Source organism: Anomaloglossus baeobatrachus, chromosome 2 (assembly GCF_048569485.1).
Source record: "Anomaloglossus baeobatrachus isolate aAnoBae1 chromosome 2, aAnoBae1.hap1, whole genome shotgun sequence".
NCBI lineage: Eukaryota > Metazoa > Chordata > Amphibia > Anura > Aromobatidae > Anomaloglossus > Anomaloglossus baeobatrachus.
This window is the reverse complement of record NC_134354.1, coordinates 662,560,980-662,573,152: the sequence shown is the minus strand read 5'-3', so window position 1 is coordinate 662,573,152 and position 12,173 is coordinate 662,560,980. Positions and strand designations below refer to the sequence as shown.

General features: G+C 53.5%; 1 protein-coding gene across 2 annotated transcripts in view; it reads right to left on the bottom strand.

Moving 5' to 3' along the window:
- Window positions 1-12,173, bottom strand: part of MARS1 (methionyl-tRNA synthetase 1) — a 126,838-nt gene that overhangs the window by 43,540 nt on the left and 71,125 nt on the right. The gene's annotated exons all lie outside the window — the stretch shown is intronic.

The following is a 12,173-nucleotide window of genomic DNA, read 5'->3' as shown; positions in this document are numbered from 1 at the left end:
CTCAGACACTCTGCGAAGTGATGTGACTGCCACCAGGAAGGCCACATTCTGAGAAAGACGGGAGAGAGAGACATCCCGCATCGGCTCAAAAGGCGGCTTTTGAAGAGCCGTCAGGGCCCTGTTAAGATCCCAAGGTTCCATCGGACGTTTGTAAGGTGGAACCATGTGGCAAACCCCCTGCAGGAACGTGCGGACCTGCGGAAGCCTGGCTAGACGCGTTTGAAAAAACAAGGAGAGCGCCGACACTTGGCCCTTGAGAGAGCCGAGGGACAAACCCTTGTCCATTCCAGATTGTAGGAATGAAAGAAATGTGGGTAATGCAAACGGCCATGGAGGAAAACCGTTATCAGAGCACCAGGATAAGAAGATTTGCCAAGTCCTGTGATAGATCTTGGCGGACGTTGGTTTCCTGGCTTGTCTCATGGTGGCAATGACATCCTGAGATAACCCTGAAGACGCTAGGAGCCAGGACTCAATGGCCACGCAGTCAGGTTGAGGGCCACAGAATTCAGATGGAAAAATGGGCCTTGTGACAGCAAGTCTGGGCGGTCTGGAAGTGCCCACGGTTGACCCACCGTGAGATGCCACAGATCCGGATACCACGACCGCCTCGGCCAGTCTGGAGCGACGAGAATGGCGCAACGGCATTCGGACCGGATCTTGCATAGTACCCTGGGCAGCATCGCCAGAGGGGGAAACACGTATGGCAGTCGAAACTGCGACCAATCCTGGACCAAAGCGTCCGCTGCCAGAGCTCTGTGATCCTGAGACCGTGCCATGAAGGCCGGGACCTTGTTGTTGTGTCGTGACGCCATGAGATCGACGTCCGGCGTTCCCCAGCGGCGACAGATCTCTCGAAACACGTCTGGGTGAAGAGACCATTCCCCCGCGTCCATGCCCTGACGACTGAGAAAATCTGCTTCCCAGTTTTCTACGCCCGGGATGTGAACTGCGGAGATGGTGGAGTCTGTGTCTTCCACCCACTGCAGAATCCGCTGGACTTCCTGGAAGGCTTGACGACTGAGAGTCCCGCCTTGGTGGTTGATGTAGGCGACGGCAGTGGCGTTGTCCGACTGGATTCGGATCTGCCTGCCCTCCAGCCACTGATGGAAAGCCAATAGGGCTAGATATACTGCCCTTATCTCCAGGATATTGATCTGAAGGGACGATTCTATTGTAGTCCAGGTTCCTTGAGCCCTGTGGTGGAGAAAAACCGCTCCCCAACCTGACAGGCTCGCGTCCGTGGTGACCACGGCCCAGGTTGGGGGTAGGAAGGATTTTCCCCGGGCCAGAGATGTGGGTAGGAGCCACCACTGAAGTGATGTTTTGGTTGCGAGGGAAAGAGATGTTCTTGTCGAGGGAAGCAGCACTCTTGTCCCATTTGCGAAGAATGTCCCATTGGAGTGGCCGTAGATGGAATTACGCGAACGGCACTGCCTTCATAGCTGCAACCATCTTCCCCAGGAAGTGCATGAGGCGCCTTAAGGGGTGTGACTGACTCCGAAGAAGTGACTGCACCCCCGCCTGCAGAGAAAGCTGTTTGTCCCGCGGTAGCATGACTAACGCTGGCTGGGTATGAAATTCCATCCCGAGGTAAGTCAGTGATTGGGTCGGCGTCAACTTGGATTTCGGGAAATTGATGATCCACCCGAACTGCTGGAGAGTCGCCAGAGTGACGGTAAGACTTTGTTGACACGCCAGAGAAGGGGCCCTGACTAGGAGATCGTCCAAGTAAGGGATCACCGAGTGGCCCTGAGAGTGCAGGACCGCCACGACGGATGCCATGACTTTGGTGAAAACCCGTGGGGCTGTCCCCAGGCCGAAAGGCAATGCCACGAACTGGAGGTGTTCGTCCCCGATGGCGAAACGCAGGAAACGTTGATGTTCGGGTGCGATCGGCACATGGAGATAAGCATCTTTGATGTCGATCGATGCTAGGAAGTCTCCTTGTGACATCGAGGCGATGACCGAGCGGAGAGATTCCATCCGAAACCGTCTGGTTCTCACATGTCTGTTGAGCAGCTTGAGGTCCAGAATGGGACGGAATGACCCGTCCTTTTTTGGCACCACGAACAAGTTGGAGTAAAATCCGCGACCACGTTCCTGAAGGGGAACGGAAATCACAACTCCCTCTATCTTTAGAGCGTCCACTGCCTGAAAAAGTGCGTCAGCCTGTGCGGGGGGTGGGGAGGTTCGGAAGAAACGAGCCGCAGGACGAGAGTTGAACTCTATCCTGTAACCATGAGACAGAATGTCTCTCACCCATCGGTCTTGAACGTGTGGCCATTAGGCGTCACCAAAGCGGGAGAGCCTGCCACCGACCGAGGATGTGGTTAGATGAGGCTGAGAGTCATGTGGAGGCCGTCTTGGAGGCAGTGCCTCCCGCGGCCTTTTGGGGGCGTGACTTGGACCGCCACGCATAGGAGTTCCTCTGGCCTTTCTCCGGCCGGTTGGACGACGAGGATTGGGTCTTGGCGGAGGGACGAAAGGACCGAAACCTCGATTGGATTTTTCTCTGCTGAGGTCTCTGAGGTTTGGACTGGGGTAAGGAGGAGTCCTTTCCCGAGGATTCCTTAATAATCTCATCCAACCGTTCGCCAAACAAACGGTCGCCAGAAAAAGGCAAACCAGTTAAGAACCTTTTGGAAGCAGAGTCTGCTTTCCATTCGCACAGCCACATGGCCCTGCGGACTGCCACGGAGTTAGCGGATGCCACAGCCGTACGGCTAGCGGAGTCCAGGACGGCGTTCATGGCGTAGGACGAAAATGCTGATGCCTGAGAGCTCAAGGAAGAAACATGCGGAGCAGAATTCCGCGTGACGGCATTAGTCTCAGTCAGACATGCCGAGATTGCTTGGAGAGCCCACACGGCCGCAAAGGCCGGGGCGAAAGACGCGCCCGTGGCCTCATAAATAGACTTCACCAAGAGCTCTGTCTGTCAGTGGCATCCTTCAGGGATGCGCCATCGGCAACAGACACAACGGACCTAGCAGCCAATCTAGAGACTGGAGGATCCACCTTGGGAGAGTGTGCCCAGCCCTTAACGACTTCAGGTGAAAAGGGGTAACGCGTGTCAGTGTGCCGTTTAGCAAAGCGCTTGTCCGGGACCGCTCTGGGCTTCTGGAGAGCGTCCCTGAAGTTAGAGTGATCAAAAAACGTATTGCGCGTACGTTTGGGGAATCGAAATTGGTGTTTCTCCTGCTGGGAAGCCGGCTCCTCTGCAGGAGGAGGTGGGGGTGAGAGATCCAGCACCTGGTTGATGGACGAGATAAGATCATTTACCAAGGCGTCCCCCTCAGGGGCATCAAGGTTAAGGGTGAAGTCAGGGTCAGAGCCCTGAGTTCCCACGTCCGCCTCGTCTTCCTGAGAGTCATCAAGCTGGGATCCAGAGCAGCGTGAGGAGGCCAGGGAAGAGTCCCAGCGAGGCCGCTTAGCCGGCCTGGGGCTGCGATCCGGGCAGGAGTCCTCCGCCTGGGACCTAGATGCTATCCTGGGAGCGCGCTGCGGCGCGGACTGAGAGGGGCCTGGAGGAGACAAACTAACAGGGGCCGGGGCCTGTGAAGGGCCTGGTCTGGACTGCAAAGCCTCAAGGAGCTTAGATGACCATTTGTCCATAGACAATGGATTGAGAAAGTGACTGGGAGAGTGTCGCAGCGAAAGAGGCCAACGACGGTGACTCTGTCCCTGCAGACTGCTCAGGGGGAGCCGGGGGATCTACATGAGCCGAGGGGCCCACAAGTGCCCGAGGCTCCGGCTGAGCAAGCGTGGCAGGAGTCGAGCATTGATCACAGTGGGGGTAGGTGGATCCCGCAGGCAACATAGCCCCACAAGAGGTACAGGCCGCGAAAAAAGTCTGTGCCTTAGTAGCTTTGCTCCTTGTGGACGACATGCTGTTGTCTCTTAGGAGAGTGACCACTGAGGGTATATGGGAAAAGGGTATACAGCCTTTCCGAACAGATATATATCTATATATATCCCGGCACCCTAGGGGGACCAACACCGGGTGACCGGTGTGGCTTACCAACCGCTAACGAGCGGAGTGTGTCCTCCAGATTCCCTGTCTTGGATCCCCCAGAGCTGCAGAGCTTTGCCGCTGAGTAGCATCCACCGGCAGAATGCTAAAAATGGCTGCCGGAGCTCTCAGGGGGGGTGTGGAGCCGAGGGCGGCGCCAGCGAAGAGCGGGAATCTGGAGTCCCCAAGTGGTCAATGAGGGTGGGGAGAGACATGCAAAGATGCTCCAGCCCTCAGAGCCGACGTCACGTCGGTAATCCCGCCCTAACCCCTGACAGGCAGGCCCTGGGGTGGGATTTTGCTCGACTAGGCCGCGGCGAAGCCGGGGACTAAATTTAAGGCCGTGCCCGACAAGCAGGCACGGTCGGCGCGGAAGTCCGCCAAAAAAAACTGCGGACGGAACTACCGCGGCTTCCGGGGAGAAGGAGCGACCTCCCTCCCTGTACAGTCCACACATGGGGACACAGAGTACCTTCAAGTTGCAGGGCCCGGTCCCTGGGGGTGAAGAAGCTCCGGATCAGCAGGTTCCACCAGGGGCTGCGGATGGAGCACGGTCCCAGCACGTGGATGACCGCTTAGGATCCCACTTCTCCCAGAGCAGCATAAGGGATGGTGAAGGAGACGGCATGTGGCTCCAGCCTCTGTACCCGCAATGGGTACCTTAACCTTAACAACACCGCCGGCATAGTGGGGTGAGAAGGGAACATGCCGGGGACCCCATCGGGGTCCTCTTTTCTTCCATCCGTCATAACTATGTATGAGAATGCATGAGTGGATGTGTGCCTCCTTCCACACAAAGCATAAAACTGAGGAGCCCGTGATCCACGGGAGGGTGTATAGGCAGAGGGGAGGGGTTACACTTTTTTAAAAGTGTAATACTTTGTGTGGCCTCCAGAGGCAGAAGCTATACACCCAATTGTCTGGGTCTCCCAATGGAGCGACAAAGAAAATATTTCTTCAAGCCCCTAACATAATGCTGTGAAGGTTCCAGCACTTGTCTTCAAAAGATAAAAGAAAATCTGAATAAGATTAAAATCTAATATGATAAGAAAAAAAAGCAACCAAAACATCGAAGTAGAAAAAAAATAGCCTTATGAGCCTATATGTTTTAAATGGTTCCTAGTCATGGCTCAAAATATCATCTTTAAATATATATTTACCCTTGACTAAGAACCATTTAATATCAGTCTGACATGCGTAGGCTCATAGGGCTATTATATTTTTTTTTACTTGGATTTTTTTTAATCGTATTGGATTTTTATCATATGATATAAAAGATGTAGATTTTTTTTTTATTTTGTTCTTGAAGATAAGTGCTGGAACTTCCTTCTGTCCTCCCCATATGACAACATTATGGTATCCCCCAGCCGGCTAGGATCCACCGCCGTGCGCTGTCTACCAGACAGACAATCATGACAATCTTGTGGCATGAACCATTTTAGATATTTAATTCTTGGGAGCTGAACTGGAAAAATTTCCATTTTACCTACATATCTTTTATGCTATCTCTGACAATTTTACTTAATATTTTTGGTTTGTTTTTAAAGGGAACCTGTCAGGTGAAATATGCACCCAAAACCATGAGCAGTTCTGGGTGTATATTGCTGATCCCTGCCTAACCTACCCTGTATACACTAGCATAGATAGAGATCCTTAGAAAAAGCATTTCTAAAGATCTTTTATCGTATGCTAATGAGCGCGGGGATTAGTCCCCTGGGTGTTCGTTCCCCAGCCAGTCGGCCTCATTAGCATGTTAGTACGCCCCTGTGGGCGTACTAACATGCTAATGGATGTGGAGCATCAGAAGAGGATGATCTCACTCACCTCTCCGCTGCCATCGACGCTTAACACTGGATTTCGGCTCAGTGCGCATGATCCCGGAGACTCGGTCATACGCACTATGAAACCGAGTGTATGTGTCCTGGCTTCAAAATGAAGGAGGGCGCATAACCAAAAGTCAGGGGTCATGTGTACTGAGCGAAATCCAGCGTTGGACACGATGGCAGCGGAGAGGTGAGTGAGATCATCCTGTGACGCAGCGTATTTATTATCATGATAGCACACCCACAGGGGCATACTAAGTGAGCCGGCTGGCAAGGGTTAATCAACGCCCGGGGGACTAGTCCCCGCGGTCATTAGCATACGATAAAATATATTTGGAAATACTTTTTCTAACGATCTCTTTATCTATGCTAGTGTATACAGGGACGGTTAGGCAGAGACTAGCAATATACACCCAGAACTGCTCGTGGTTCTTGGTCCATAGTGGACCTGACAGGTTCCCTTTAATACGTATGACAGGTAAAGAAAGGAAAACTTTCCATGTCCGTACACTGTTATTTGTGTTCATCAGTATTTAAAAGGTGATCTATCTTTTCAGAAAAAAGAGAATTTTGTTACTTACCGTAAATTCTTATTCTTATAGTTCCGACATGGGAGACCCAGACCACGGGTGTATAGCTTCTGCCTCCGGAGGACACACAAAGTACTACACTCAAACGTGTAGCTCCTCCCTCCTAGCATATACACCCCCTGGTAGCCAGTCCTAGCCAGTTTAGTGCAAAAGCTGAAGGAGGACATCCACCCACAAGTAGAGATAGAGCAAAACCCGGAACAACCGGAACCTCTGTCTACAACAACAACAGCCGGTGAAAACACACGGAACAAGAAACCTGCCAACAGGCAACAGGGAGGGTGCTGGGTCTCCCATGTCGGAACTATAAGAAAAAGAATTTACGGTAAGTAACAAAATTCTCTTTTTCTTCATCGTTCCTTATGGGAGACCCAGACCATGGGACGTTCCAAAGCAGTCCATGGGTGGGAATAAACAGAAAAACTGAGAAGTAGGCGAAACCTAACTTCACAAATGGGCGACAGCCGCCTGAAGGATGCGTCTGCCCAAGCTCGCATCTGCCGAAGCATGAGCATGCACTTGGTAGTGCTTCGAAAAGGTATGCAGACTAATCCAAGTGGCAGTCTGACAGACCTGCTGAGCCGTAGCCTGGGCCTGAAAGCCTAAGAGGCACCGACAGCTCTGGTCAAGTGTGCCTTGATCCCCGGCGGGAGAGGCACTTGAGTACACCGGTAGGTATCGGAAATGGCCGACCTAATCCAACGAGCCAGGGTCGGCTTAGATGCCGAGAGGCCCTTACGCTGACCAGTGGTCAGCACAAAAGAGAGGTGCACCACCTAAGAACAGCGGTGCGAGACACATAGATCCGGAGCGCCCGCACCAGATCCAGAGTATGCAACGCCTTTTCAAAGCGATGAACAGGAGCCGGACAAAAGGAAGGCAGGGAAATGCCCCGGTTAAGGTGGAATCAGCAACCACCTTAGGGAGAAAGTCCGGAGTCGGATGGAGAACCACCTTGTCTTGATGAAAAACCAAAAAAGGGGTGACTCCGAAGAGAGTGCAGCCAAAACAAAGACTCTCTTGAGGGAAGTTATGGCCACTAGAAAGACCACTTTCTGTGAAAGACGAAACAAAGAAACCTCCCTAAGAGGCTCAAAGGGGGGTTTCCGGAAGCCGTGAGGACCGGATTAAAGGTCCCAGGGCTCCAAAGGCCGCCGGTAAGGCGGAATGATGTAAGATGCGCCCTGCATGAAGGAGCGCACCTGAGCCAGCCGGGCGATACGCCGCTGGCACAACACTGACAGAGCCGAGACCTGTCCCTTGAGGGAATTGAGGGATAGTCCTAGCTGCAGACCGGACTGTAGAAGGGACAGGAGGGTTGGCAAGGCAAAAAGGCCAAAGGATACTTCCGAGCTCGAGTCATAGTGGAGATGACTTCAGGAGGGATACCAGAAGTCGTCAAGATCCAGGACTTAAAAGCCACGCCGTCAATCTGAGAGCCGCAGGATTCTGGCGGAAAGACGGACCTCGTGAGAGAAGGTCTGGACAGTCCGGGAGATGCCATGGCACCTCTACGGACAGATGGAGCAGGTCAGGGTACCAAGCTTGCCTGGGTCAGTCTGGAGTAATGAGAATGACCCGACGGCCCTCCATTCTGATCTTGCGCAGGACTCTGGGCAAGAGCTAGAGAGTGAAACATGTAAGACAGACGAAGCTGGGACCAAACTTGAACCAGTGCGTCTGCTGCAAAATCCTGAGGATCGTGGAGCGAAGATCCACGTCCGGAGAGCCCTACTTGCGGCAGATTGACCGAAACACTGCCTGATGCAGAGCCCACTCGCCGCTGTCCACGGTTTGACGACTGGGATAATCTGCCTCCCAGTTTTCCACGTCTGGGATGTGGACTGCGGATATGGTGGACTAGGAGTCCTCCGTCCACTGAAGAATGCGTTGAACCTCCAACATTGCCAGGCGGCTGAGTGTCCCGCCCTGGAGGTTGATGTAGGCAGACGCTGTTGCGTTGTTTGACTGGATTCGAATGTGCCTGGCCGCCAACAGATGGTGAAAGGCTTAGAGAGCTAGAAACACAGCTCTGATTTCCAGCACATTGATCCAGAGGGCTGATTCGGACAGAGTCCAAGTGCCCTGCGCTCCATGGTGGAGATATACTGCTCCCCAGCCGGATAGACTAGCATCCTGGTGAGGATCACCCGGGACGGGGCCAGGAAGGAGCGTCCCTGAGACAGAGGGGCCGAAGCCACCACTGAAACGAGCCCCTGGTCTGTGGCGAAGCCACCACCCCGTGGAAGGAGGAAGTCCGCTTGTTCCAACAGCGGAAAATGTCCAGCCGCAGAGGACGCAGATGGAACTGGGCAAGGGAATCGCTTCCATTGACGCCACCATCTGATCCAGCACCTGTATTAGGTGCTGGAACGACGTCGACCGCCAGCGGAGGGACTGCTGTTTGACTAAGGGCAGCTTCACAAGTGCCGACAGAGTCTCGAATTGCGTCCCTGGGTACGTGAACTTCTGGGTCGAAGTCAGAGTGGACTTGGACAGAATGACAAGCCACCCGAATTGGTTAGAGTGGCGAGAGTGAGCGAGGCACTCCGCTAACAGTCTGCACTGGATGAAGCCCTGACTAGAAGGCCATCCAGGACAAAAGGATCACTGCCAACCCCTAGAGGTGCAGGACCGCAATCACAGCTGCCCCGACCTTGAGAATACTCGAGGGGCCGTGGCTAACCCCAAGGGAAGAGCCACGAATTGGACCACTCCGATTGCAAAACGTAGCCAACGCTGGTGTGAAACTGCGATTGGCACATGCAGATAGGCATCTCTGATGTCGATGGATGCTAGGGAATCTCCTTGGGTCATTGATTGATCGCAGAGACTCCATGCGAAAATGCCGCACCTGAACATGCTTGAGAAGCTTGAGATCCAGGTCGGAAGGCACCGCCCTCGTCGGGGACTAGGAATAGATTTAAGTAGAAATCTCAGAACCGTTCCCAGTCGGGAACCGGTACAATTACTCCATTGGCCTGCAAGAATACCACGGCCTGTGAGAAGGCGGCGGCCTTGGAGCAGGGGGGAGTTGACAGAAAAAATCTGTTTGGCGGGCTGGATAGAATTCTATCCTGTAGCCGTGGGAGATGGTATCCCGCACCCACTGATCGGAGACGTGTTAAAACCATACGTCGCCAAAGTGGGAGAGCCTGCCACCGACCAAGGACGTTGCTGGCGTGGCCAGATAGCCAGGAGGAGGCTGACTTAGTGGCAGCAGCTCCTGCGGTCTTCTGAGGACGCAGCTTCGTGCGCCAGTTGGGTTTACGATCCTTGGCTGAGCTAGTGGACGAGGCCGAGGGCTTAGAGAACGATCAGATGGAGGAACGAAAGGAACGAAACCTCGACTGATTCCTGCCCTGGACAGGTTTCCTGGTTTAGGTTTGTGGCATGGAAGAACTCTTCCCGCCAAGAGCTTCCTTAATAATTTCATCCAGTTGTTCCCGAATAGTCTGGTCCCAGCAAAAGGGAGCCCAGCAAGGAACTTCTTTAGAAGCATCTGCCTTCCACTCTCGAAGCCACAGGAGCCTGCGGATAGCGAGGAAATTAGCCGAGGCCACCGCAGTGCGGTGAGAGTCTCCAGCATGGCAGACATGGCATAGGATGAAAAGACTGAAGTCTGGAAGTTAAGGCAACCATTTCGGGCATAGAGTCCCTGTCAGGGAATGCATCTCCTCTAGAGAAGCAGAGATGGCTTTGAAAGCCCGCACTGCTGCAAAAGATGGGGAGAACGAGGCCCCTGCCTCCTTCATACAGATTTGGCCAGAAGGACAACCTGGCGGACAGCAAAACCTTAAGTGAGGTGCCATCAGCCACTGATACAACGGTCCGGGCTGAGAGTCTAAACACCGGAGGGTCCACCTTTGGTGAATGAGCCCACTCCTTGACCACCTCTGGTGGAAAGGGAAAACTGTCATCAGAACCACGCTTTGGGAAGCGTTTGTCAGAGCAGACCCTGGGCTTGGTCACAGTGGCCTGCAAACTGGAGTGGTTAAGGAACACACTCCTTGTTCTCTTAGGCAAGGTAAACTGGTGCCTTTTTGCCAGAGAGGGTTGCTCCTCTGATACTGGCGGATTGAGGTGCAGTACAGAATTAATGTACAGTGGGATCCTTAGAGAGGTGCCGTCAGCCACTGATACAACTATCCGGGCTGAAAGTCTAGACACCGGAGGGTCCACCCTTGGTGAATGAGCCCACTCCTTGACCACCTCTGGTGGAAGGGGGAAACAGTCATCAGAACCACGCTTTGGGAGCATCTGTCAGGACAGGCTCTGGGCTTGGTCACAGTGGGCTGAAAACTGGAGTGGTTAAGGAACACACTCCTTGTTCTCTTTAAGGTATACTGATGCCTTTCTGCCAGAGGGGGATGCTCCCCTGATACAGGCGGATTGAGGTCCAGTACAAATATAATGGACGCAATCAAATCATTAGCATCTGCATCACCTTCGGACAGATCAATGGTACATGAAGTAGCGTCCGAGCCCCTAGTAAAGACATCCTCCTCGTCCTGTGAGTCAGCTCGTGAATCAGAGCTGCGGGACGGGGAAGGACAGGGGACCCTGCGTCTCCATTTTAGGAAGACCAGATGAAGAGTCCTCTGTGAGCTTTGCTGAGCGAGCCGTAGCAGCAGAAGCGCCCTGAGAAGGGGGCTAATGCATGCTCAGCAGAGTCTGATGAGCCTCCAGGCTGAGGGACCACTGTGTTTATGTGCTCGGTACAGGCAGTACGAGTCTACATGCAGTGCATATTAAGAACAGCCTTGCAGCCTTGCTCTGATGTGAGACATGCTGCAGAAGTGGGGGCTCTGTCCAGAATGACCCCCAGCAGAGTATATAAACAGAGTATATAAGCAGCTGCACAACCGGAGGTTGTGGCTTGCCAGACCGTTTAACATACATCTCTGTGCCCTCCAGTCCCCCAGCCCAGGTCCCCATTTGTCACAATGTGGTATCTCTGTGCCTATGGAGACATTGAGAACGCTGATAAAATGGCGACCGGAGCGAGGAGAGGGGGCGGGGCCTACTCTGAGAGCGGGCAAAAGAGGTATACAGGGGAGGGAATCTTTCCTCAGTGAGGAGTGTCCGTTCCCTGTGCTGAACGGCCGCTGGGCGGAGCCGCACTGTCCCTCTGCATGACTGACATGCAGGGGCAGTGAAATCGAAACTAGGCCTCAGGCGAAGCCGGGGCCTAGATTTAAACATGCGGCCAGCGTGCAGGCACCATCGGCGCGGTTCTCCAGTGAAAACTGGAGAACCGGCCGGAAATGTTAACACAGTCATATAACACACTCTCCCCAATATATAAAGTACAAGGGACCCCTGGAAAGACCACTTTCTGTGGTAAAAACGTCTCAGTACTTAGCTTGTGAGACGCAGGTGCCAGGTCCCTGGGAGGTGAGCGCTCCGTCCGGCAGGATCCTGAAAGGGCTGCGGATGGAGACCGGTCTCTTGCAAAGCAGTGAGAACCGTGATGGCTCCCACTTCAAGCCAGAGCCCCAGGGGATGGTGAAGGAGCGCGGCATGTGAAGGCTCCAGCCTTGTAAAATCAACCTTAACAGCACCGCCGACACAGTGGGGTGAGAAGGGACATGCCGGGAGTCCAGATTGGACCCGCTTTTCTTCCAAATCTTTGAAATCAAAAAAATCAAAAATCAGAGAATGCATGTGTGTGTGTGACCTCCTGAACACAAAGCATTGAAACTGGCTAGGGCTGGCTACCAGGGGGTGTATATGCTAGGAGGGAGG